Here is a 27,657-nt window from a genome sequence, read left to right as displayed (position 1 = left end):
GCAGTGCGGTGGGGCTGTGGAACCCAGCCTTTGACATATGGTAATAGTAGTATTATAGTAGTTGTAACTAATGGTCTTTTAGAGAAGATGCTCTCTGGTCGTTTAAGTGCTGAGGTAGTTAACAATGTCAGATAATTTTTTTTTTTTTTTTTTTGCGGTACGCGGGCCTCTCACTGTTGTGGCCTCTCCCGTTGCGGAGCACAGGCTCCGGATGCGCAGGCTCAGCGGCCATGGCTCACGGACCCAGCCGCCCCGCGGCATGTGGGATCTTCCCGGACCGGGGCACGAACCCGTGTCCCCCGCATCGGCAGGCGGACTCTCAACCACTGCGCCACCAGGGAAGTCCCAATGTCAGGTAATTTGGCCAAGGCTGTGTTACCATTAAGTGTCAAGCCAAGCCTGCTGAAGCCTGCTGACTCCAAAGTCACCATGGATAACTGCATGGCAGGAGGAAATACAGCAATATACGAATCACCCTGCGTGTTCAAACTCAAGGTACGCTAGCCTATTCAACTCGAGGTACCATCTTGTTTCCAGATACCTCTATCTTTCCCCATCAGCCTCTCCTGTCATCACTCTTGATTTCCTCAGCCTGAAACATAAAAATCCCATCATTTGAACGACTCCCTGGTCATTATTTTCAATAGAATCATTTTTCCTTTGTGCTGGCCACTCATGTTTCCTCCATCCCTGTACCTAGGGGGGATCTTTGACCACCACATCATCCAGCAGTCTGCCCTCTTTTTGTCTATGTCTGGACTGTGGATATACCTGGAAACCACATCCCTACACAGGTCAGTGACCTGTCCTCCAGTCCCCTAGGGACCCCACTCATGCCTGCTAGAACTTTGAGGTTTCCCAATGTCTTCTTGTCTCCCCTGTCCTAGGCTTCTGATCCTTTTGCTTCCCCAAGATGGATTCAGTAGATAACATCTCTCTGCAGCACAGGGAAAATAGGAGTCATTTGAGACAAGCTCCCTCACCTTTTGACCACATACTTAGAGCCACGCTCTCATCCTCTTGTCCTCTCTCTAGGGTGGAATATGTGTCACGCTTCTGGTCAAAGGTCTCCCCCTCTTGTGCTCAGCATCTCTTCCATCCCCATCTCACCATCTCTGATTAATTTCTTCTATCTGTTATCTTCAACTTCTTTTTCTTTGTGACTTTTATTATTTGAACATGCTGAAGTCTCTCATTTTTTAAAAACTGGAATGAAAATCCTCACTTTGTCCTAATTGATTCTCAAGGTCTCCTTTCTCCAATTTCCTGCCTCTGATGTCAAATTGCTATGGAGCAAGGCTGACGTGGTGGACTCCCCTAACTGACCCTTCATCTGCCCACCCCCACCACCAGTTCCTGCTTTCACCAAGGACAAGGACACCAATGGATCACTGGTGGACCATCCCCAAGGGCCACGCTTCATCCTTCTCCTCCTTGCCTGCCTAGCCTTGTCCCATGCTGTGACCACATCTTCCTTTGGCCGTCAAAAGACCACACCTTTCCTCTTCCTGCTGCTTTGCTGTCTCTTCAGAGGGCTTCTTGTGGTCCTCGAATTCCTTTACATGTTGGATTTTGGCTAAGTTTGACTCCAGGCTCTGAGCACCATCCTTGATGTCTAAGATACCTGTCTCACCTCATGGTCTCACTCAACCACCGATGCACAATTTCCTCTCCAGCTCAAATTTTCCTACTGAGCGGGGGACCTTCAAGATGGCAGAGGAGTGAAACGTGGAGATCACCTTCCTCTCCACAAATACATCAAAAATACATCCACATGTGGAACAACTGCTACAGAACACCTACTGAATGCTGGCAGAAGACCTCAGACTTCCCAAAAGGCAAGAAACTCCCCATGTACCTGGGTAGGGCAAAAGAAAAAACAGAGACAAAAGAATAGGGATGGGACCTGCACCTCTGGGAGGGAGCTGTGAAGGAGGAAAGGTTTCCACACTCTAGAAGCCCCTTCACTGGCAGAGACGAGGAGTGGCAGGGGGGAAGCTTCGGAGCTGCGGAGGAGAGTGCAGCAACAGGGGTGCGGAGGGCAAAGTGGAGAGATTCCTGCACAGGGCATCGGTGCTGACCGGCACTCACCAGCCTGAGAGGCTTGTCTGCTCACCCGCCGGGGCAGGCGGGGCTGGGAGCTGAGCCTCGGGCTTCGGTAAGATCCCAGGGAGAGGACTGGGGTTGGCGGCGTGAACACAGCCTGCAGGGGGTTAGTGCACCACAGCTAGCCGGGAGGGAGTCCGGGAAAACGTCTGTACCTGCCGAAGAGACAGGAGACCATTGCTTCCGGGTGCATGAGGAGAGGGGATTCAGAGCACCGTCTAAACGAACTCCAGAGACGGGCGCGAGCCACAGCTATCAGCACGGACCCCAGAGACGGGTATGGGACGCTAAGGCTGCTGCTGCCGCCACCAAGAAGCCCGTGTGCAAGCACAGGTCACTATCCACACCTCCCCTCCCGGAGCCTGTGCAGCCCACCACTGCCAGGGTCCCGGGATCCAGGGACAACTTCCCTGGGAGAACGCACGGTGCACCTCAGGCTGGTGCAACGTCCCGCCGGCCTCTGCCGCCGCAGGCTCGCCCCGCATCCGTGCCTCTCCCTCCCCTCGCCCTGACTGAGCCAGAGCCCCCGAATCAACTGCTCCTTTAACCCCATCCTGTCTGAGCAGGAACAGATGCCCTCAGGTGACCTACACACAGAATCGGGTCCAAATACAAAGCTGAACCCCAGGAGCTATGCGAACAAAGAAGAGAAAAGGAAATTTCTCCCAGCGACCTCAAGAGCAATGGATCAACTCTCCACAATCAACTTGACGTACCTGCATCTGTGGAATGGCTGAACAGACAACGAATCATCCCAAGTTGAGGTGGTGGACATTGGGAGCAGCTGTAGACTTGGGGTTTGCTTTCTGCATCTAATCTGTTTCTGGTTTTACGTTTATCTTAGTTTAGTGTTTAGCGCTTATTAACATTGGTAGATTTGTTTATTGATTTGGTTGCTCTCTTCCTTTTTTTTCAATATATATATATTTTTATCTTTTTTCTCTTTTTGTGAGTGTGTACATGTATGCTTCTTTGTGTGATTCTGTCTGTATAGCTTTGCTTTTACCATTTGTCCTAGGGTTCTTTCTGTCCTTATTTATTTATTTTTGTATAGTTTTTAGCACTTGTTATCATTGGTGGATTTGTTTTTTGGTTTGGTTGTTCTCTCCTTTCTTTCTATTTTTAAATTTATTACATTTTTATTTTTTAATTTATAATAATAATTTTTTATTTTAATAACTTTATTTTATTTATTTATTTATTTTGTCTCACTTTTCTTCTGAGCCATGTGGCTGATGGGGTCTTGGTGCTCCAGCTGGGTGTCAGGCCTGAGCCTCTGAGGTGGGAGACCCGAGTTCAGGATATTGATCCACCAGAGACCTCCCTGCCCCACGAAATACCAAAATGCGAAAGCTCTCCCAGAGATCTCCATCTCAATGTTAAGATCCAGCTCTACTCAACGACCAGCAAGCTACAGTGCTGGACACCCTATGCCAAACAACTAGCAAGACAGGAACACAACCCCACCCATTAGCAGAGATGCTGCCTAAATTAATAATAAGGTCACAGACGCTTCAAAACACACCACCGGATGAAGTCCTGCCAACCAGAAAAGCAAGATCCAGCCTCATCCACCAGAACACAGGCACCAGTCCCCTCCACCAGGAAGCCTACACAACCCACTGAACCGCCTTACCCACTGGGGGCAGACATCAAAAACAATGGGAACTACGAACCTGCAGCCTGCTAAAAGGAGACTCCAAACACAGTAAGATAAGTGAAATGAGAAGACAGAGAAATATGCAGCAGATGAAGGAGCAAGGTAAAAACCCACCGGAACAAACAAATGAAGAGGAAGTAGGCAGTCTACCTGAAAGATAATTAAGAGCAATGGTAGTAAAGATGATCCAAACTCTTGGAAAGAGAATGGAGAAAATGCAAGAAAGGTTTAACAAGGACCCAGAAGAACAAAACAACAAACAAAAAATGATGACAACACAATAAATGAAATTAAAAATTCGCTAGGAGGAATCAATAGCAGAATAATTGAGGCAGAAGAAAGGATAAGTGACCAGGAAGATAAAATAATGAAAATAACTACCACAGGGAATAATAAAGAAAAAAGAACGAAAAGAATTGAGGACAGTCTCAGAGACCTCTAGGACAACATTAAACAGACCAACATATGAATTATAGGAGTCCCAGAAGAAGAAGAGAGAGAAAAAAAAAAAGGGACTGAGAAAATATTTGAAGTGATTATAGTTGAAAACTTCCCTAATATGGGAAAGGAAATAGTCAATCAAGTCCAGGAAGCACAGAGAGTCCCATACAGGATAAATCCAAGGGGAAACATGCCAAGACACATATTAATCAAGCTATCAAAAATTAAATTCAAAGAAAAAATATTAAAAGCAACAAAGGAAAAACAAAAAATAACATACAAGGGAACTCCCATAAGGTTAGCAGCTGATCATTCAGCAGAAACTCTGCAAGCCAGAAGGGAATGACAGGAAATATTTAAAGTGATGGAAGGGAAAAACCTACAACCAAAATTAGTCTGCCCAGCAGGGATCTCATTCAGATTTGACAGAGAAGTTAAAACCTTTACAGACAAGCAAAAGTTAAGAGAATTCAGCACCACCAAACCATCTTTACAACAAATGCTAAAGGAACTTCTCTAGGCAGGAAATACAAGAAAAGGAAAAGACCTACAATAACAAACCCAAAACAATTAAGAAAATGGTCATAGGAACATACATATCGATAATTACCTTAAATGTAAATGGATTAAATGCTCCAAACAAAAGACATAGACTAGTTGAATGGATACAAAAATAAGAGCCATATATATGCTGCCTACAAGACACCCACTTCAGACCTAGGGCACATACAGACGGAAAATGAGGGGATGGTAAAAGATATTCCATGCAAATGGAAATCAAAATAAAGCTGGAGTAGCAATTCTCATATCAGACAAAATAGACTTTAAAATAAAGACTATTACAAGAGGCAAAGACAGACACTACATAATGATCAAGGGATCAATCCAAGAAGAAGATATAACAATTGTAAATATTTATGAACCCAACACAGGAGCACCTCAATACATAAAGCAACTGCTAACAGCCATAAAAGGGGAAATCGACAGTAACACAAACGTAATATGGGACTTTAACACCCAACTTTCACCAATGGACAGATCATCAAAAATGAAAATAAATAAGGAAATACAGCTTTAAATGATACATGAAGCAAGATGGACTTGGTTGCTATTTTTAGGTCATTACATCCAAAAACGAAAGAATACACTTTCTTCTCAAGTGCTCATGGAATATTCTCCAGGATAGATTATATCTTGGATCATAAATCAAGCCTTGGTAAATTTAAGAAAATTGAAATCATATCAAGTAACATTTGCGACAACAATGCTATGAGACTAGATATCAATTACAGGGAAAAATCTGTAAAAACAGAAACACATGGAGGCTAAACAATACACTACTAAATAACCAAGATATCACTGAAGAAATCAAAGAGGAAATCAAAAAATATCTAAATACAAATTACAATGAAAATATGACGACCCTAAACCTATAGGATGCAGCAATAGCTGTTCTAAGAGGGAAGTTTATAGTAATACAGTCCTACCTCAAGAAACAAGAAACATCTCAAATAAACAACCTAACCTTACACCTAAAGAAATTAGAGAAAGAAGAACAAAAGAATCCCAAAATTAGCAGAAGGAAAGAAAATATAAAGATCAGATCAGAAATAAATGAAAAAGAAATGAAGGAAATGATAGCAAAGATCAATAAAACTAAAAGCTGGTTCTTTGAGAAGATAAACAAAATTGATAAACCATTAGCTAGAATCATCAAGAAAAAAAGGGACAAGACACAAATTAATAGAATTAGAAATGAAAAAGGTGATGTAACAACTGACACTCCAGAAATACAAAGGATCATGAGAGATTACAACAAGCAACTCTATACCAATAAAATGGACAACCTGGAAGAAATGGACAAATTCTTAGAAAGGTATAACCTTCCAAGACTGAACCAGGAAGAAATAGAATACATAAACAGACCAATCACAAGCACTGAAATTGAAACTTTGATTAAAAATCTTCCAACAAACAAAAGTCCAGGACCAGATGGATTAACAGGCGAATTCCATCAAACATTTAAAGAAGAGCTAACACCTATCCTTCTCAAACTCTTCCAAAATATAGCAGAAGGAGGAACACTCCCAAACTCATTCTATAAGACCACCATCACTCTGATTCTAAGACCAGACAAAGATGTCACAAAAATAGAAAACAACAGGCCAATATCACTGATGAACATAGATGCAAAAATCCTCAACAAAATACTAGCAAACAGAATCCAACAGCACATTAAAATGATCAAACACCATGATCAAGTGGGGTTTACCCCAGGAATGCAAGGATTCTTCAATATATGCAAATCAATCAACGTGATAAACCATATTAACAAATTGAAGGAGAAAAACCATATGATGATCTCAATAGATGCAGAAAACCTTTTGACAAAATTCAACACTGATTTATCATAAAAACTCACCAGAAAGTAGGCATAGAGGGAACTGACCTCAACATAATAAAGGCCATATAGGACAAACCCACAGTCAACATTGTTGTCAATGGTGAAAAACTGAAACCATTTCCACTAAGATCAGGAACAAGACAAGGTTGCCCACTCTTACCACATTTTTCAACATAGTTTTGGAAGTTTTAGCCACAGTAATCAGAGAAGAAAAAGAAAGAAAAGGAATCCAAATTGGAAAAGAAGAAGTAAAACTCTCACTGTTTGCAGATGACATGATACTATACATAGAGAATCCTAAAGATGCTACCAGAAAATTTCTAGAGCTAGTCAGTGAATTTGTTAGTGTATCAGGATACAAAATTAATGCACAGAAATCTCTTGCATTCCTATACACTACTGATGAAAAATATGAAAGAGAAATTAATGAAACACTCCCATGTACCATTGCAACAGAAAGAATAAAATACCTAGGCATAAACCTTCCTAAGGAGACAAAAGACCTGTATGCAGAAAACTATAAGACACTGATGAAAGAAATTAAAGATGATACAAACAGATAGAGAGATATACCATGTTATTGGATTGGAAGAACAAACATTGTGAAAATGACTATACTACCCAAAGCAATCTACAGATTCAATGCAATCCCTATCAAATTACCAATGGCATTCTTCACAGAACTAGAACACGAAATTTCACAATTTGTACGGAAACACAAAAGACCCTGAATAACCAAACAATGTTGAGAAAGAAAAATGTAGCTGGAGGTATCAGGGTCCCCGACTTCAGACTATACTACAAAGCTACAGTAATCGAGACAGTATGGTACTGGCACAAAAACAGAAATATAGATCAATGGAACAGGATAGAAAACCCAGAGAGAAATCCACGCACATATGGTCACCTTTTCTTTGATAAATGTGGCAAGAATGTACAATGGAGAAAAGACAGCCTCTTCAGTAAGTGGGGCTGGGAATACAGGACAGCCACATGTAAAAGAATGAAATTAGAACACTCCTTAAAACCATCCACAAAAATAAACTCAAAATGGATTAAAGACCTAAATGTAAGGCCAGACACTATGAAACTCATAGAGGAAAACATAGGCAGAACACTCTATGACATAAATCACAGCAAGATCTTTTTTGACCCACCTCCTGGAGAAATGGAAATAAAAACAAAAATAAACTAATGGGACCTAAGGAAACTTAAAAGCTTTTACACAGCAAAGGAAACAATAAACAAAATGAAAAGGCAACCCTCAGAATGGGAGAAAATATTTGCAAATGAAGCAACTGACAAAGGATTAATCTCCAAAATATACAAGCAGCTCATGCAGCCCAATACCAACAAAACAAACAACCCAATCCAGAAATGGGCAGAAGACCTAAATAGACATTTCTCCAAAGAAGATATACGGATTGCCAACAAACACGTGAAAGGATGCTCAACATCACTAATCATTAGAAAATGCAAATCAAAACTACAATGAGGTATCACCTCACACTGGTCAGAATGGCCATCATCAGAGAATCTACAAACATTAAATGCTGGAGAGGATGTGGATGAAAGGGAACCCACTTGCACTGTTGGTGGGAATGTAAATTGATACAGCCACTATGGAGAACAGTATCGAGGTTCCTTAAAAAACTAAAAAAAAAACTACCATACGACCCAGCAACCCCACTACTGGGCATATACCTTGAGAAAACCATAATTCAAAAAGTCATGTACCACGATGTTCATTGCAGCTCTATTTACAGTAGCCAGGACATGGAAGCAACCTAAGTGTCCATCGACAGATGAATGGATAAAGAAGTTGTGGCACATATATACAATGGAATATTACTCAGCCATAAAAGGAAGCAGAATTGTGTTATTTGTCGTGAGGTGGATGGACCTAGAGTCTGTCATACAGAGTGAAGTAAGTCAGGAAGAGAAAAATACCATATGCTAACACATATATATGGAATCTAAAAAAAAAAAATGCCTCTGAAGAACCTAGGGGCAGGACAGGGATAAAGACGCAGACATAGAGAATAGACTTGAGGACATGAGGAGGGGGAAGGGTAAGCTGGGACAAAGTGAGAGAGTGACATGGACATATGTACGCTACCAAATGTAAAATAGATAGCTAGTGGGAAGAAGATGCATAGCAGAGGGATATCAGATTGGTGCTCTGTGTCCACCTAGAGGGGTGGGATAGGGAGGGTGGGAGGGAGACGCAAGAGGGAGGAGATATGGGGATATATGTATATGTATATGTATAGCTGATTTACTTTGTTATACAGCAGAAACTAACACACCATTGGAAAGCAATTATACTCCAATAAAGATGTTAAAAAAAAATTTTCCTACTGAACTTCAGATCCACAGAGCCCATGATGTATTGGACTTCTCTTCATATACAACCTACAGTCATCTTAAACTTCACATGTCCAAATCAAAGCTTATCATCTTCCTGCAAAAAATGTTATTCATTTTGTAATCCTTAACTCACAGGACAATGTGGGAATTCCAGTTTCCCAAGCCTCCAGCCCAGCAACCTGTGGGTCATCGTTGATTTCTTCCTGTCCTCTTCACAACCAAGCACTAATTCCTGTCGATTATATATGTTAACATTTCTCCAATTTGTCTCCTTTTCTCTACCCATCTTCCCAATTCCTTGGCTCAGACTAGAAAAGCTGGTCTTTCTGTTTCTCCTCTTCTTATCCAACCCACACCCTACCCCCCATCCATCTTCCCCTCCTCAGCCAGGGTGATCTTTCCAAAGGGTAATCTCATCAATACATTACCTGTTTGTAATATTTCACCGTTACCCACCTCTTTGAATAATCTAACATCATGGTGGGTGATGCCAATAAGACGACCAAATAAACATCCCCTGATTGTACCCCCAGCCTGCAACAACAATAATTTGGCATCCATCAGGCTGTGGGATCCAGCACCATACACAAGGGACCTGGGAGGAATCTTGCCCTCCTGTGTGTCAGGTAATATTCATTCAGACCTCAGTCCCAGCTGTGGACCCTGAAGTGACCTGTCAACTGGCTTCAGTCCCTCTTGACTGTGGTCTGGGATTCCCTGGAGAACACTGACTTAGAATATTACCCACAGACAAGAGAGCCTTGTGAATGTCCGTGAGGCTGGTGGAGAAGTTCCGGTTCACCCTGGAACAGAAACAAATTCTAAGTTTGGATGCACCCGAGAGAGTAAGAGGAACAGTTTGACTTATCCGTCACCGCTCTCCCAAGACAGCACAGCTTGATGCCCAAAGAGCCCTTCTCAGCCCGTGGTTTCTCCCACTGGGGAAAGTAAGAGCATGTGAGTGATTGCCTACCTTCCCCACCCCTGTGGAATGCTGCCAAAGAAGCCCATTTCTCTCTTGTGGCATCCAGAGTACTGATTCCTGAGCTGCACCACCTGGGAGCAGTGAGGGGTTGGAATAACATCAACCAGGGCTTGGAACATATCACAGGGTTGTGTAGCCTACAAACTGTGTCACAGACTCCATCAGGATGGCCACAAGCCACTGGTAAGCCTTACCCACGAATCCCCCCAGCTTGTCCACAAGGTACCCGCAGTGCTCTGCATGCTCCACTCCTACCCCACGGCCAGCTTCCTGTGCACACTCCCAGTGGCAGCAAGAGTGAGCTTTTTGGAAGAGTTTGAGAAGGATTGGTGTTAATTCTTCTTTAAATGTTTGGTAGAATTTGTTACTGAAACCATCTGGTCCTGGGCTTCGCTTTGTTGGGAGATTTTTGATCATTGCTTCAATTTCCTTAATTATATTGATCAATTCAGACTTTCTACTTCTTCATCATTCAGTCTTGGTAGATTGTATGTTTCTAGGAATGTATCCATTTCTTCTAGGTTATCCAAAATGTTGGCATATACTTGTTTATACTAGTCTCTTATAATCCTTTGTACTTCTGTAGTATCAGTTGTAAAGTCTGTCTTTCATTTCTGATTTTATTTATTTAAGACTGCTCTCTTTTTTTCCTTAGACTAGCTAAAGTTTTGTCAATTTTGTTCATCTTTTCAAAGAAGCAGCTCTTAGTTTCATTGATCTTTTCTGTTGTTTTTCTGGTCTCTGTTTCATTTTTTTCTGCTCTTTGTTTTCTCCTTTCTGTTAACTTTGGCTTACTGTGTTCTTTTTCTAGTTCCTTAGGTGTAAAGTTAGGTTGTTTATTTTGGATATTAACTCCTTATCATCTATCTGATAAGGAGTTAATATCCAAAATATATAATGAATCCACAAAACTTAATAACAATAAAGTAAATAATCTGATTTTTAAAAGGGCAGACCTGAATAGACACTTTTCTACAGAAGACGTACAAAAGGGCAACAGGTACATGAAGAGAGGTTCAAGATCACTAATCATCAGGAAAATACAAATCAAAACCACAATGAAGTGTCACTTCACACCTGTTAGAATGGCTATAATGAAAAAGAAAACAGATTAACAAGTGTTGTCCAGGCTGTGGAGAAATGGGAACACTTGTATACTGTTAGTGGGATATAAACCAGAAGAGCCACCATAGAAAACATTGCAGAGATTCCTCAAAAAATTAAAAATAGATTTTCCACAATGATCCAGAACTTCTACTTCTGGATATATATCCAGAGGAAATGACATCACTACCTCAAAAAGATATCTGCGTTCCCATGTTGATTTCAGTATTATTCACAATAACCAAGTTATGGGAACAACCTAAGTATCTGTTTAAGTGTGAATGGATAAAGGAAATGGTATGTACATGGATGGATAGATGCTTGGATGGGTGGATGCATGGATGGATGGATGGATGGGTATAGATATAGATATAGATATAGATGAGCATTATTCAGTCATAAGAAAGAAAGAAATCTTGACATTTGCTACATCATGGGTGGAACTTGACAGCGTTACGCCAGGTAAAATAAGTCAGACAGAAAGAGACAAATACTGTAGGATATCACTTATATATGAAATAAAAGAAACAAACTCATAGAAGCAGAGAGTAGAATGTTGATTGCAAAAAGCTGAGGAGTGGTGAAATGAGGAGATGTTAGTCAAAGGGTAGAAACTTCCAGTTGGAAGTTGAGTAAATTTTGGGATCTAGTGTACAGCATGGTAACCACAGTTAACAATATTGTATTTATGCTTGAAAGTTGCTGAGAGAGTAGCTCTTAAATATACTTACCACACACAAAAATGATAATTATGTAGGGAGATGGAAGTATTAACTGACCTTATTCATAAGATATAAGTGTATGAAGTCACTGCTTTGTACACAATAAACTTACACAATGTTTCAGGTCCATTACATCTCAATAAAGCTGGAAAAGAAAGAAAATTATTGACCTGCTTTACGAGACATGGTCTTGTCTCTGTTGGTCCCCTGAGCTCAGGAAGTACCCAAATTTCCCCCAGACGCTGTGATCCAGACCATAGGATCTTCTTCTACTCCAGGAACACAGCACACTCTCTCTTCTTTCCTGACAGCAAGTCTCCTCCTCGTGTCTGTCTTCTCTGTACAGGACAGCATTTGAAGACAGTGCTTCCAGGAGGCCAGACTCAACTTCCCCAGCCTGGGCCCGATCCCTGAACTCACCAGCTATCTGTGTGTGCCCATCAGAGTGGCTGCAGCATCCACATTCACCGTCTCCTTCCCATCAGGCTGTGGGCTCTATGGAGGCAAATTCCAGCTTGACCTTCTCTACCCAGAATGTCCAGTGCCAGCCCAGTGCCTGCACGTGGAGGGCTTTAGATGTTGGCGGAATGACAGAGACCGAAGACATGTCTTTTCTTGTGTTGGTGCCTTTTCAGCCCTGGATTCCTTTCTGGTTAGTGATGGAGGGAATGGATGACACAGGAACCAGGGAGTCGTTGCAGGTGGTCAGTATCGGGAGGCCCGTCAAGGCCAACAGTAGGCGACCAGCAGGTAGGTGACCTTTTGGTCCCATGGGAAGGAGAAGAGGGACGCTAAGCCCGAGGCTCAAAGATCTGGAGCCCAGGTGCCCCCTCAGAGGAGAGCTCAGCCCTTCTCCAGTAACATCCAGACCCAGATGAGGATGAGCCCTGGGCTGAGGCACCAGCTCCTTGCACACCTGGACCCAGGGCAGGAGGGATGCAGCCCCGAGCCTCCTCCAGGGCGCTGCTAGGCAGGGCCAGCCAAGGGGCGAACAGCCACGAGCACCTGGGCTCAAGCAGGTGAGGAGTAATTCACACAAAAAGACGCTCTCAGAATGTACTGCCTCTGGAACCATCAGACTCGGGAGAAACATTTCAGTGACTTCCTGTCTTCTTACACGTATTCATGCATGTACACACACACACACAGAGTCTATCATTGATTCCACGGAACCACGCACCTGGGGTCCGAACCCAAAGGTGTCCCCTTCCTCCTGCGGGGGGTCCTTCCTCAGGGCATGCTCTGTCATACCCAGGAGCCAAACCCAGATGCCCCCTTTTACTGCCATCTCCCTACATCCACTCACAGAAACATCAGTTCTCCTCCCAGCCTTCCACTCATCCCTGCTCTTCTGCTCCAGCTGGACCCGCTTTGGCCCCATTTCCTGCAACATCCCCTTTAATGTCCAGCCTGCATCCCTTTCCTGGCCCTGAATTGCTTCTCTACACAGCAGCTGGAGTCATTTTTCTACTATGCCAATCTGCTCAGAGAGACCCTCTGTTCAAATTCCTTTAAAGCTGCCCAGGGGTCTATGGAACCTTTCCAGCATCCTTACTGAGCTGCCAGGCCCCCAGTGGTCCAGTGGCTCCATCACGGCCCCATCACCTCTGCAGGCCCTCCGCTTCCTGCTCCAGGTCTGCCCAGCTTCCTTCGGGTTCTTGAAAATGTCTTTCTCCTGCCAAGGACATTCTCCTCTCTGTTTACCCTACCGCATTTTATTCTTCCTCTGATGGCAGCACAAAAAGCACCTCCTCCAGGAATGGCTCGCCGACTTCCCAGGCTGAGTTTGACCCTCTTCTGTCAGCCTCCAGAGCCTTGTTTCATCATCCGTGTTTCGCGTCAGTTCCTAAGTCCCATGAGGGTCACTGCTGTGAAAATCGTTGAGGGCAGATTCATTCTGTGGTTTAGAGTGCTTCTCTGATCCGAGAGGTTGGGATAACATCCTGTCGGCAATAATTAGTAGCTGTGTGGCCTTGGGGGAAATGACTGAGCCTCTCTGTTCCTCAGTTTCCTCAGCGGTAAAATGGGATGAGTAACAGCAAGTATCTCACGTGATCATTTCAAGGACTAAACGGGTTATTCCAGGTAGAGGTCTGAGCAGGCTGCCTGGCAGAGAGATCTCAACCATTCAGTTGTGGGTGACGTCATCATTTACGCCGGGAGCTGACCTTCCTGGAGAGGACACAGCCCCTGATCACATCAGGGACATGAAGAACCAAGTGGGTTCCTTTTATTGCAGGTGTGTGTTTATGGACCTTTTGCTCCCATACCCCCGTTCTGGCTGCTGAGGGGGAATCCTCTGTCAGGCGAGTATGTGGAACTCGTCAGATGGTGGAGTAGCTCGTCTGGGAACCTGGAAGTAGCTGGTCTCCCAGGTTGAGGTGCTGGGGGGCAGCAGGGGAGACCCTGGGGGGAGGCCCAGCTCAGCTGCAGGAGTGAGGGGTCCAGGGGCTGTGCCAGAGGAGGTGAGGGTCGGAGCCCCTGCAATGTCAGCATGAGGGCACATCCTGGGCCCTGGGGGATGGAAGAGTGAACCTGGACCTGGGACCAGAGCCCCCAGAAGTGGGCATCGGGCAGCAGGGGCCCCTCCCAGCCCTGGGCCTGAGGTCCAGTGGGCTTGGTCACAAGCGCAAAGCCTGCTCCTGGGCTGGCTGGTGAGGCTGAGACAGAGGGGCCCAGAGTCTGGGGCGGACTGAGCGTGTGTGGGAGGTCGGGGGGCTTGGCCTCGGGGCCCAGGCTGCCCATGGCATGGGATCACATAGGCAAGGGTGGAGACACACGGGAAAGAGTCCAGTCCAAGGAAGGTGGCTTATTGCTTTCGTAGGGCTCGGAGCCTCTTACTGACCAAGGCACAGACTCCCTGTGCATGTGAAACCCCCAGCAGAGTCACTGTCACCTTCCCAAGGGTGAGCAGGTGGGACCAGGCAGGGGGGTCCTCGGGGCACAGGGACCAGGCTGCTCCCAGGGACCAGGGCTACTAGCTCCTTAGCGAGGGGACCCGCCACTCAGAGGGGAGGCCTAGGCTTGACTGGGTTTGTGACTTTCCCCAAAAAGATGATGCTCTGAGTATCTTTGTGAATTACGGAAATCAGACAGGGCTTGCCAAAACTAGCAATGAATGCTTGTAAGGTTGAAGTCATCATCTTGATTCCAGTGGCAGCAGCTCCTTCCTGCAACAGCTCCTTCCTCGCCCACATCAAGCATGGCCTGGCGGACCACCTGTGGGGACCCCAGAGCATTACCCACTGGACACAGGGGAGTAGGATGTGAGCAGCTGCTTAACCCTCTCTAAGGAGACTGGCATTCATCCACCTAAAGCTGTCTGTCACCGCGCTGTCAACCTGTTCAATTTGTCCTCGCAACAAACTCTCAGCTGGTTTGCAGTCATGATGCACAGATGTGCAAAGTGAGGCTGCGCGTGCTGGGCCCAGGGTCAGAGAGGCAAAGAGCAGGGGCTCCCTGATGTGGATCCCTCTCTGTCCGAGTCCAGAGACTGTGCTGCCCCAAAGCACCCCCTGGTATGGGGGAGGGGCAAGGCAAGGCATTTTCTCACAGTCCGCTGTCCACAGTCCCTCCATGTCGAAGCAGCAGATGGGTGGGCACTGCTTTTGCTCATCTCCTGCCCCAGTGGAAATGTCCCTGAGCCCTCGGCTACTTTGCGTAGGATGTGGCTTCCCATCCCTGGACCCCGCAGGCCCCTTGGCACATACGCCTCCTTTACCCGCTCCTTTGGCAGGTGGGGTGCAGGGGAGGCTGCAGGGCTGCCCAGCCTCCCCCATTCACTCTGACTTCTCTGCTTCTAGGATTGCAGTACCAGGGCCTCTGGTATTCTTGTCTTGTGCTCTTAGTGTATTTCCATCACGATGGCCCTGTAGCCATTGTTAGTACCTATAACCTCTTACCTGCTCTGCTAGACTCTGCACGCTGGCTAAGAACTATCACCCTCATTTACAGATGAAAAAACTGAGGGGTACGAGATTTTAAGTATTTATAGGCAGTGAAGAGTAGAGCTTGGCATGGGGTCCACTGCTGATTTCAGATCTTTCCCAATGATAGACTTCTGGGTCACATTAGATTTCAGGGAAAGTGGGGACAGCTCCCCACCATGACTGTAACCCAGCTCTCCTGGGCTTAGGGAGTCCCAGGGGGGAGGAGTGAGTTATAGGAAATTCAATGAATTTGAAAATTCAAAATTAGCCAAACATCTACCTGTCTGTCACCATTCAAGCTCCTATAAGAAGGATGAATTGTCCAAAGTTTTAAAGACTCACCTCGGAACCCCCAGCTTGTTGACCTCTGTGATTCCTGACAGGTCAGACTCGTGGTTGAAGACTTTCTTAATACCCAGCTGGGAAAGTACGTTTCTCAGCTTATAGTCGCTGGAGATGGAAAACCTTGGCAAGTTGAGTTCATCTATCCGTCTAGGAAATGAGGAAAATAAACTGGAACTTCTGCTTGACTCAGAGCCCGCCTTTTCCCATCTCACAGCTTGGTCTTCTGTGGTTTCCGCTCCAGCTACTCCCTTCTCCCTGGAATAAGGACTCCTTTCCTCAGTTTCTAGACCCCTCGGGGTAACTCTCCTTAATTCGTTAATTATCCATCATGCCGGCAGGTATCTAACGTGCTAGGTAGTGCACAAGGTCTGGGGCTGGGGCGGTGCCCACATCTGGCCCTGCTTCTCCCTGTAAGCCCGTAGGGCACGGGAAACACCCTCCTCCAACAGGGATTCCACAGCTTCTGGGAGACTGTGCTGGGGCGGCTGCTCCATGGGCACCAGGAAGGCTTCCTGCAGGAGGTGGCATGGACCCTGAGTCCCGGAGGAGTGAACGGAGCTGACTGGGTGAAGAGGAGTCCAGGAGGCAGGAGGATGCACTTGCAGGAAAGAGGGGAGAAAGAAGGGCTGCCCCACAGCACAGAGGCAGCCTGAGTGCGGGCAGTGGGGAAGGGAGGGGCCGGGAAGGGGCTTGGGTGGGACGTGGAGGGCTGGGGGTTGCATTCAAGGGCCTTGGGGACCTGAATCAACCAATCCAACATCTCTATCTTGTCTTCCCAGGGAGCTCCTCGAGGGCAGGGATGCATCTGCTTCTGAGCAGAGGTGGCAGCAGGTTCTTGGAGCAACAGATGCCTCCTCTCTCTGTCTCTATTTCCCTTAAGACTCTTGTCACGGTGTCAGCTCTTACAGATGCCAAATACGAGGAGGCTGTGGCTCCCATTAAACGTTGAGCCCCTTGGGAGCAGGGGGGTACCTATTCCTCCTCATAGGCCATCTTTCCTCCCTCCCTCCCTCCCTCCTCCTTTATCCATTCATTCAACAGATTCTTAGTGAGCGCCCTCCATGGGCCAGGAACGTGTAGATGCTGGTCCCCCAGTGCTTGTAAATCAGAGATGCCTGATGAATATTCTATCCGCTGACAACTCTTCACTGAGCCCCGCCCTGTGGTAGCTCTTGGTACTGGAGGAAGGAAAGGGTAGGGAAGGGAGTAGGCGCAGGGGGAGGGTGGGTCCCGTGTCCTGGAGTCTCCTGGGATCTGCAGTGAGGAGGGGCTGAGAGTCAGGCAGCCCCAAGGTGTGCAGCCCCCTGGACAGGGGTTGGGGAAGGGACTGCAGCCTCAATGTCACGTCTAGGCAGGTCTCTCATTCCTTGTGGTTCATAACGTACTTTCCACACCCGTGACCCCTAGGATCTGCATAGCTGCCCACAACCTTCCCTATCTCCGCTGCAGCAGACACTGCGCCCAGAAGTGCCTCTCCCTCTGCTGTCCCCCTTGTTATTGGTCTCCTGTGTCTGCACTCAGTTTATCCAGAGCCCGACCCCTTCCGCCTTTCCCGGTTCCTCCTGGTGTATCCCCAGCGGCTCCCCTGGGTGAGTGCACTGGGCGCCTGGCTGGCCTCCCTGCCTCCATGCTGGTCCTCGGCTGTCTGTTCTCCACTGGACGACCTGGGTGATCCGTTTAAAACATGACTCAGATTGTTCACTCTTTGGCCCAAAACCTTGTGATGAGTCTCTATTTCCCTCAGAGGGGGGTGCGTCGAGGGGTCTGCAAGGCTCCAAGTGACCTGAATCCCCCCTGGGGTCCTGACCTCTCCCAACTTTCCCTCTCACTCCCTCTGCTCTGCTGCTCTGGCCTCACTAACCCTCAACCGCACCAGGCTCCCTCCTGTCTTACAGGTTTTGCACCGGCTGTTCCCTCAGCCAGGAACGCTTTTCCCCACCATATGCACATGGCTCAATCCCTCACCTCAAACATCACCTAAGGGCCACCCTGCTTACAATCGCAAGCTACTTGCGGGTCCCATTTTTTCATGATTTTACTGTGCTTTACTATCCCCACCTCCCCATTTCTCCCCTCTCAAAGTAGCAAATAATTTACTATATTTATTTCCTGTCTGTCTCCTCCAACTGCAAAGTAAGTGCCCGTAGGGCAGGGAATTTACTGCTTTATTCGCTGACCTACCCTCAGAGTCTAAATTAGTCCCTCAGACGTAGCTTGATCTTCATTCATTCATTCAATCAGTGCTGAATGGTTGAATGAATAAATGAGTGAATTACTGTTTAGCCCGTGCAAAGCTGATGCTCACGTCTGTCTCACCTGAGCCCCAACTGATCCCAGTCCCATCCGCCCCCCTCCACCTGCAAGAGGTGGAGCCACGGAGAGAACAGCATGAGTGTCGGGGGTTGTGTGAGGATCCTCAGGACTCAGCGCATGTCAGTGTCAGAGGAACCCTCAGCCCCGCCCCCTCTGATGTCATCATCTTAGAGAAGGAACAGCTCAGGCCCAGAGCCATGCAGGCAGCCAAGGGCAAGGTCAGCCCTGGACGGGGCCTCCACCTCTGCCCCCGCCCCTGGACATTACCTAGGCCCGGGGGCTGCGGGTCCGGAGTCCTGGAAGACGGGGAAGGGCCGAGAAGGCAGGTGGGCCCACAGCTCCGGGTCCTGGGGACAGTCACCTGGGCTGCAGGGAGTCTCTCCACCTCCTCAGCGTCTCTGGGAGCAGCTTGGCCTCCAGGTCGTGCATTTTGCCCTCGTCAGGGAGGATGAAGGGCGCGCTGTCGTTGCTGGTGTACCTGAGCTCCAGCGCGGTGCAGGCAGCTCCTCGTCTCGGAAGTAAGGCGTTTCCAGGTCCCCAGTGGTCATCATGGGCACCTCCACTGTCCTGTTCTTGTTCACGTGGAACTCTGACTTATAAGTACGGCTGGGATCAAAGGGCTTCTTCCACTGGGCTAGAGGTGGAGGGACAGGTGAGGGGTCTGTGGTGCAAAGGCTGCAGGCGTCTCACTCCTCTGCCCTGGTCCCTGAGCGGGGGAGACCCTCCCCACACCAGCAGCCCCCCACGTGCCTCTAGGGATGGCCCTGCTAGGTTTGCACATATACCTGGGCTGGTGGGTAGGCCCTTGGGGACGGAGGTGAGCCCAGAGGTCTGGATTGGGAAGGGGGACATGAAACAAACCTGGTTAATTGTGCTACGTGAGAAACCTACAGGAACAGGACAGGGCAAGGGAGAGATGGGGTGAGGCTGGGACTGGGGAGAAATGGGAGCTCCTGGTCCTTAAAGGGAACAGTGTTAGTGACCAGTGGTTAGTGACTGGCTTTGCAGGGAGGACACATGTCCTCTCAGCCTTGTGAGCCAGGCTGAAGCAGGAGCCACATGGGTACCAGGAGGGCAGGGCGGGGTCAGCAGAGGAGAGGGCTGGGGTCTCCCCGCAGGAGGATGGAGCATTCAGTGATGGGGGCTTCTTGGGGAGATTAGGGCCCTGGGGCTGCATGGAGTGTGTATCCACCCCCGCTTCCTGCTTTGTTTCCAGCCTTGCCTGTGTCCCCAGAGTTAGAGGCAGGAGCAGAGGGAATGCAGGGCTGGCTGTGGTGCCCCTGGTGGGGAAATCTGGGAGAAGAAAGTCCTAGACCAGGGCAGGCTTATAGGAGAGGAAAGCACAGGAGACTGAAAGAATAAACATAGCAGGACAGGCCTGGATTAGTTTTCCAGAGAAATGGGATTCTACGCCTTCATTTACAGAGGAAAACACAGACCCAGGAGGGCTGGCCACGGCTGCAGCCAGGAGCTCCCAGCACAGGGCTAACTTGTCTCCTCAGAGCTAGTGTCTCCTAGGCACGTGACCACCCCCTGACTCAATGATCATTCCTTCTGTCTTTATCTATGCCGTGTCCCTATTTGCACTGCTGGCTCTATGTGTGAAATCTATCTGCCTTCACTCTGATCCTTATGAGTTTTCAGGCTGAGGTTTGCAATCTTGAGTTTCTATCAATGGGACTGGGCCCTGGGCCAGCTAGAATCTGGGAAAGAGTCTTTGCTGGTTGCTATCCTCTGAGTCTTCCCTCAGATGATGGCCTTGCCAGTTCCACCCTCATAGTCATGAAAGAGCACAACTGAAGTTCCTTGTGCTGGCCAGGCTGCTCAGAGAAGCCTGCCACCAGCCTCACCTCAACCACCAGAGACTAAGTCCCCTTAGACGGAGCCCATCAGACACAGCCCACAGTGTACACAGCTGAGGCCTTCTTGAGCGTGTCCGAAAGCATCTCATTAGGGAGGAACCTGGAGTTCCCGGCCACCCCGGAGAGAGCTGAGACGAAAACTCCTTCCTTCTGGCAGCCGGGCAAGTTTAAATCAGAATAAAAAGTCTCCCTGTGGCTCAGACAAAGGGTTAGTGGCTCCCCTGCACTTAAGTCCCGCACAGTCAGCTGTGGTTTAGAAAACCCCGAAATAGACAAAGCCTACGATGGAGGCAGAGCCTTGGAGCCCAAGCCCCCCTCAGCCAGGAGCAGCCTGCTCTGTAATGTTTTACCGAACGACACAGTTGGCAGAGGCTGGACAGAAATTGCCCTGAAGACACAAAACCAGAAGTGTGTTTCCTTCTGAATTAAACAGGGCACCCACCTTTAAAGTAGACGTAATTCACCAGGACCATCACTGTGCTCTGGGAAACATTTTTGAACAGCTCCACAATTTTCCCCTGCGTTTTATTCTTCACGTAGTCATTGATGAGCTTCTTGGCAGTGTCGGAATCCCGGAAGTCGGTGGAGAAGGCCTCGGAGGCACACAGCGCCCAGGCATCTTCCCTGAACTTGTCCAGAAGCTTCAGCTGCTCCTGGACGAACATGGCGTTGCCCACGCTCAGCTGCAGCTGGTCGCTGGGTCGGCCGAGCGTCTGCAGGAGGTGCTGGAAGCCCTGGTGGATTTCTGTCTCGGGGTCTCTGTGAGGTTGAACTTGAGGCCTTCCAAGGTCTCCGTCAGGGTGGGTCCGCGGGCCTCCAGGGACAGGAAGGCCAAGGCCATGGAGACGCTCAGTGGGGAGAAGATGACGTTCTCATTGGAGGTCTTCAAAGCCAACTGCTTGTAGAGGCTGAAGGCAAAGTCGGTGTTGCTGGAGACGAAAGTGTGGTCGTCCACAGGCGCCCCTTTGTGTTGGTCCTCTGGGGTCACATCCTCCGGGTCAAGCCCACCCCCTGGGAGGCAGTGGACACTGGAGCAGAGCCCAGCCACCAGGAGCCCCAGAGCCAGGAGGGGGGACATTCCCTCTGCCCTCATCTCTGAAAAGCAAAGCTCCTTTAAGTCTCGGTGTGTCAGATGATGTCCCAACCGCCACCCAGTGTCCCCACGTGGTCTCTGTTCTCTCTGCCTCTGCTGCTTTGTGGCCTCCCAGTTCTAGGCACCCTCCTGGGCTCCCAACATACATGAGGAGGCTTTGGGCTCCCTCTCACCCTTTGAAGCAAGTTTTGTAATTGTTACCGATTTCCCCAATGGAGAAACTGGGCCCAGAGACGGAAAGGGGCTTTTCCAAGGTCACCCAGCAAGGAAGTAGAGGAGCAAGGGCGAGAAGCCTGGGTTGCCTGGCTCCAGGAGGGAGCTGGTGATGGGTGTGAGGTGCTTTCCAGTGAGAACCCATCCCCCTCCTGCTGGGAGAGCAGCCACCGTCAGAGGGGACTAGGCAGCAGGGGCTCCGTTTCCACTATGTCCCCTGTCTGCCCCCCAGGACGGAGCCCTGGACTGAGTCAGAGGACACAGCACCTCTCCTGGCCTCTTGATGACAAGCGTGTAGCCTTAGGGAGGCACTCACATCGTGGTGCCGGGTTGCAGTGAGGGTTCAGTGAGAGAGGCCCCCACAAGCAGCGGGGCCAGCGCTGGAGCCTAGGTGGCCCTGATCAGTGTTGCTGTAAAGAACAAGGAGGGTAGAGTGTTCTTTTCAGCCCCTGGCAGGTGGACACATGGTGGTTGATTCCACCATAAACCTGTAAAGGCCTCCTAGTGGGGAGAAGCAGCGTGGTCTCAGAACGCCAGAGACCTGGACAAGGATTCCATTTTGACCACTAGTGAGTGCTGTGTGTGACAAGCAAGTGACTGAGCCTCAGGTCCCATCTCTGTCCATGTTGAATGGCTCAGGTGACATAAAGTATGAAGGTGCTGGGTTCATAAGAGGAGTTCCAGAGGTGTCATCTCCTCCACATGCCACCCTCTCTAGGACCCTACAAGCCAGAGCTGTGATCCCTGAAGACAGGGGACAGAGGACAGAGCTACTGCATGGAAGTCCGAGAGAGGCCGAGCTCAAAGCTGGAGGCCTCAGCAAACAGGACTGCTTACCTTCAGCATCTGGCCCCTCATCTCAGAGTTCAGAGGAGAAAGGGCTGCTGGGGGGGGGAGGGGAGGAGAGAGGAAGAGAGAGAGAAAAGAGGCAGAAGAGGGGGACGGGAGGGGAGAGGAGTGGGCAGTGAAGGGGAGGGAGCTGAGCTGAGGCCAGTGGAAAGGCCTTAGGACAAGCCTGGGGACAGAGGCGATCAATTGCCCCAACTTTTAGTTTACTCAGGGCCAATGCAGTCATTTATTTCAAAAATAGTTAAACATTTTCCTCCAAAATTATTCCTGGAGAAATAGTGCTTTGTTATTTGGCTGGATTGGAGAGCTGGCTCTGTTTCTGAGCAGTCTGTCTTTTCAGTTGCTGGACAGACGCACCTTCCTGTCTGCTTGACCGGGGACCCTATAGGGACAGTGGAGCCCAGGAAACTCCCCTAGAGGCCCCGCAGCCTCTGCCCAGAGGGACACTGTGCACTAATTCCATCCACCCGGCTCTCTGAGAGCATCACCTGTGCCAGGCAAGGAGACGCACTGCACGGCCCTCGGGAAGTTCTGACCCTGACGGTGGATGCACAGCTGTATGGGGTGCACAGCTGGCTCGAATCAGAATCCCACAGAGTCAAAAGCCGAAATGTTCCCAGAAGCCCTGGTAGCATGTCCCTCCCTTTGCAGGATGAAAACAGACCCAGAGGACTGGTCTTCAGACGGGGCAGAACACTCCCAGCATCGGACATAAGTCCCCCCACCTCCCTCCTGCCTCACGTTCCACAGGTCCCGTACAGGGTCCTAGAACCACCGTGGAAAGGGGGTCCCTTTGCTCTCAGTGTGGGAGCGTCACGGATTAACCGCCTGGGAGAGCGGGATGTGGGGAGTGGCTCCAGAGCCGCCGCCTGCCCGGGCTGCTGGATTCTCATGGGTGCTGCTGTCTATTTATCCCGCAAAGATCTCCCCTGCTTGTGCAATGTCTGAGGGGACAACAGTGTTCTGTCCTCAGACTGGAAATGGGCAGATGATCATTCCTAGTAACAGGATTTATTACATCTATTTGAACAACCTTGTTACAGAAATCGCTAACGTTTTGTCTCTTAAAAGAAAACTGAAAATAAACAAAATTTCCCTTGAGAGTGTTTTCTCCTGTTAAGAAAACTCATTTAAGTATGTGTGAAAGCTCAGAATATAAAAATAAGGGACATTGAAAAATATACCTATTGATCGTTAAAAAAATATATTGGTCTTGTTAGTTTTCCCCATGTTTATGATAACTTCACTGAGAACCACATAAAAACCCAGAGAATATAGAGAAGGACATTGGGAAATATTCCCTAGAATTGTGTCACTCTGGGACAGCCCCACCAAACATTATGCTGTGTTTCTTTTATAAGTCACTTTTCTTTGATTTGTGTATGTGTGTGCACCTGTCTGTATGTGATAGGAATGTCCAAACACAAACTCAGATATGTTTTTAATAGGTAATGCGCTTTGTCTAGAGCTCGATTTACATTCCCAGAGAGGGAGTGTGAGCTGGAAGGCCTCCGTGCTAGGTGTTGAGAGCGCAAGTGTCAGGGTTCTCTGGTCTCTGGCGCCATCTGTCTTTGGAGGCCTGCTGTGTCTGGGCCTTTGTCCTTACCCCTTCACTACTAGTTCACCCTAAGAGCTGGTTGGCCTTCATCCCTGGCCTTGAGGTCTCCTTAGATTTCTCTTTGAGCTAATCCCAGGCCTTTCTAGAGCTCAAGGGAAAATCCTTCCCTTTTACCCCTCTTAGTCACAACCCTCCCTCCATGACAACCCTTGACAGACCTCTGTGACCCCTGGGGGTTCCACCAAGCATAGTTTGGAAACCACTGGCTTAGTGGTGAGGGTATGGCTTTAGCCTGAATACCTGAATCAAGAAAGTACTACTCACCAGGTGTGACCTCAAACAATTTACTGTAAATCCCTCAACATTAATCTCCTTGCCTCTGAAGTGCAGGTACAAAATTTCCCTGACGGAGGTGTCTATAAATATTAAGTGTAATAATACTGAATGGAAGCTCTAGTAGGACAGGATTTGGTTGGAGGGCTGTACAGCGCTTCCCTCTTTTACTACTTAGTAAATATTTATTGACGGTAAAGCATTGATGGGACTAAGAAGATTTTGGTCCCATCCTTCCTGCAATGACAATTTATGTCCTTTCAAACACCAAATAGTTCCAGAATAGTTACGTATTTTTAAGCTACACAGTATCCAAAAATATAGTGGCTGAAACAAGACTGCAGTTTATTTCCATCTCATGTAGGTCCAGATGCCGGCAGTGGGTTGACACGGTGGTCCCACCGTGTCAGGACTCAGGCTTCTTCTATCTTGTCGCTCTGCCATTCCTCACGTTTATTTGCCATGTCCCAGATGGATCGTTGCTGTGTCCACCTTCCAGGTAAGGACAAGAGGGGAAGGTAACAGCACACCCTTTTCTTTGAATGGAATGTTCTAAATGTTGTCTGTAATTTCCACTTCTGTTCCACCAGCCAGAGTTTGGTCGTATGGTCACACCTACTGCAAAGTTGCAAAGGAAGCTGCCCAGTGCAGTCAATATTCTACGTTGGGTGCCATGTCTTAGCTAGAAATTGGAGGGGGGAGAAAATGAGAATGGACGTTAGGCATCACTACTAACGTGGTCCCAACATTTCCCCCGAGTGTTCCCAAATTCTCTGGCCCCAGGAGAGCCTTCATTTTCCTTAAAACTGAAATGACTTAGTCTGAACCTCCAGTCAATGTGAAGGCTGAAAATTTTTCTACTTTTTCCAAGTAACTCTGAGGATGTTTGAAGTGGTCCCCTCCAGGTCATCTCTGTACAGGCCACTGAGGCTACAGGATCACTGAAGGATATTTACCTCCTGAGTCAGCAATCTTTTTTGAATATTCCCTCCTGGGAGTCCAGGGGACCCTGGCAATATTTCTGGACCACACAAAAGGGAAAAAAAAAGAGAAATTAATGGCATACTTGTGTCTTAAGAGATAGCCCTGCCCATAGGGATAGAGCTTTGACACCCTTGCTATATTCAAAATGTGGTCTGCAGACCAACAGCAGAGAGCTTGTAGAAAGGCAAACTCTTGGGACATACTCCAGGCCTACGAATAAGGAATCTGTCTCCTGATAATCTCCCCAAGTATTTATATAGACCTTACGGGCTGATGGGGCACAGCCACGTAGCCTAAGCAGGTTGAAGGGAGCAGGATGCGCTGACTATGAAAACACAGAAGCCTGCAACAAGACGAGTTTTTTTAGAGTCTTAGGAATTGCGGTTTGGAAGATACCAATTCAGATAAAACCAAAAGAGTGTTCCAAGGAAGAGAAAGAGTCAGGAGCTTAGGGCTTCCCTGGTGGCGCAGTGGTTGAGAGTCCACCTGGTGATGCAGGGGACACGGGTTCGTGCCCTGGTCCGGGAGGATCCTACATGCCGCGGAGCGGCTGGGCCCATGAGCCATGGCCGCTGAGCCTGTGCGTCCGGAGCCTGTGCTCCGCAACGGGAGAGGCCACAGCAGTGAGAAGCCCACGTACTTCAAAAAAAAAAAAAAAAAAAGAGTCAGGAGCTTATAAAGACAAAACCCACAAGGCTGTTAATGTTATCTGGCAAGAATTTTGATTGACTTTGACAAAAGAAAGGAAATCATTGTCCTTAAGAGATAGGTTGTCATGATTTTTTAAGGGTAAGGTTCCAATAAGTAGATAGGTCGTCACAAATTACTTTAGGGTAAGGGTCTGATATGTATCTTGAGTCTGAAGACTGGGCAGATGTTCTAGATGTCGATATTAAGAAAATAATTGGTCAAAGTTCAGAACCCATTTGAGCAGAGACGTGCATAAGTCACAATTCTGAATTCTTGACTTTCCGTTCACATTTCCCCCTTATGTTCGAGATCTTTTGGGAGAAAGCACTGGTGATCAACCATTTGTTTACTTGGCATCAGCGTGGACTTCTTTGGTGCTGAGAAGACTTATTCCCAGAGAATCATGTCCCATGGAGGAGGAGAAGAGGTGGTTGTGCAGGAGACATGCTTTTAGAGAGCTTATGGCCACATTTGAGCAATAAGGGGCCATCTAGGAAGTAAGTCTTAGGCAGCACTCAATAGAGGAGAAATTCATGGCTCTCCATTAGGAGGAATCTTATGGGAGTCATCAGTCACCTCCAGATGTCAAACTATCATTATTCCCTTGGAAGCTGTCATAGTACAACAGTGGGAGATATAAAACATAAGAAGTTGAAAACCAACAGAGAACAAATTAGAAAAATGATTAGCATGACTAGTTGCAATCTTGATTAAAATGAGGCACCAAGTCCAGCTGAAAAAGATTTCTAGATGTCAAGGTTTAAGTCTCTTTTTGCGGTTTAAAATGTCTCTGATGATGGCATCGTGCGTTTAGGTAATCGTTCTGAGTGACTTATACAGCAACAGGCACAAGGATTGTCTATACATGAGCTATTATGGTGATTTCCCTGAGGTTTATATCAAGCTGTACAATTTTAGCTTACCTGGCTTCAGAAAAAGGGCAGTTTTATTTCTCAATGATTCCAAGTCAAAAAGATTAGAGGAAAAACTGGAAACTGTACTTTGGAGAGTCAGAGCCAGATATTGGAGGAAACTAGAAGAATTCAGGATCTAGTTCAGTTTACAGGTAAATACCAAAACATCAAAGACAGTTAACAGCACCAGAATCTATTATCCACAAAGGTACATTACTGAAACATAATTTTTCTCTCTAAAATCACCCTCATCCTACCAAATATTGCCAAGTTAAGATTAATTTTTAGTTAACATAAGTCTGGGATCAATAAACTTGTCCTGTTTATCTATGTGTAACAAAAATAGCAACTGATCACATAAGCTCTTTTAAATCTGCTTTCCTGGAACTTTTCATTAGGAATCTCAGAATGAACCTTTAAGGTCCTCTCAAGCCCAGTAAAGCCAAGTCATATACTTGCCATCAGACTTTGCCTGCAATACCTATAGATTTAGGTGAATCCCTCCCTTCTTGAGATCCCCCAAATATCTTCAGCTTCCTGCAATTGCCAGGAAGTGACCTTCCTTACTCACCTGATTAGACAGCTGGGAACCCTGTGAGCAAAGCACCAGACTGTTTTTCCAAGGGGATTGTTGGCTACATAAAGTCAATCTTAGTTCCTTAAAGCTGGATGGTAATACCTGAATTTATGCATACTCTTAAATATGGCATTCCAAACAAGCCTTGGTAATAAATCAATGTTTTTCCAATTGTGTCCTGTTCTAAAGAGAGCAGATTATTTTG

At 47.5% G+C, this 27,657-nt stretch overlaps 1 protein-coding gene across 1 annotated transcript in view; it reads left to right on the top strand.

Moving 5' to 3' along the window:
• The window catches only part of SERPINA3 (serpin family A member 3), a 133,084-nt gene that overhangs the window by 31,189 nt on the left and 74,238 nt on the right, over positions 1–27,657 (top strand).

The sequence above is a fragment of the Aethalodelphis obliquidens genome, unplaced genomic scaffold, assembly GCF_003676395.1.
Source record: "Aethalodelphis obliquidens isolate GAN/ISIS:26980383/991018 unplaced genomic scaffold, ASM367639v1 scaffold21, whole genome shotgun sequence".
NCBI lineage: Eukaryota > Metazoa > Chordata > Mammalia > Artiodactyla > Delphinidae > Aethalodelphis > Aethalodelphis obliquidens.
The sequence above is the reverse complement of the archived record's forward strand: the minus strand, read 5'-3'. Positions and strand labels throughout refer to the sequence as shown.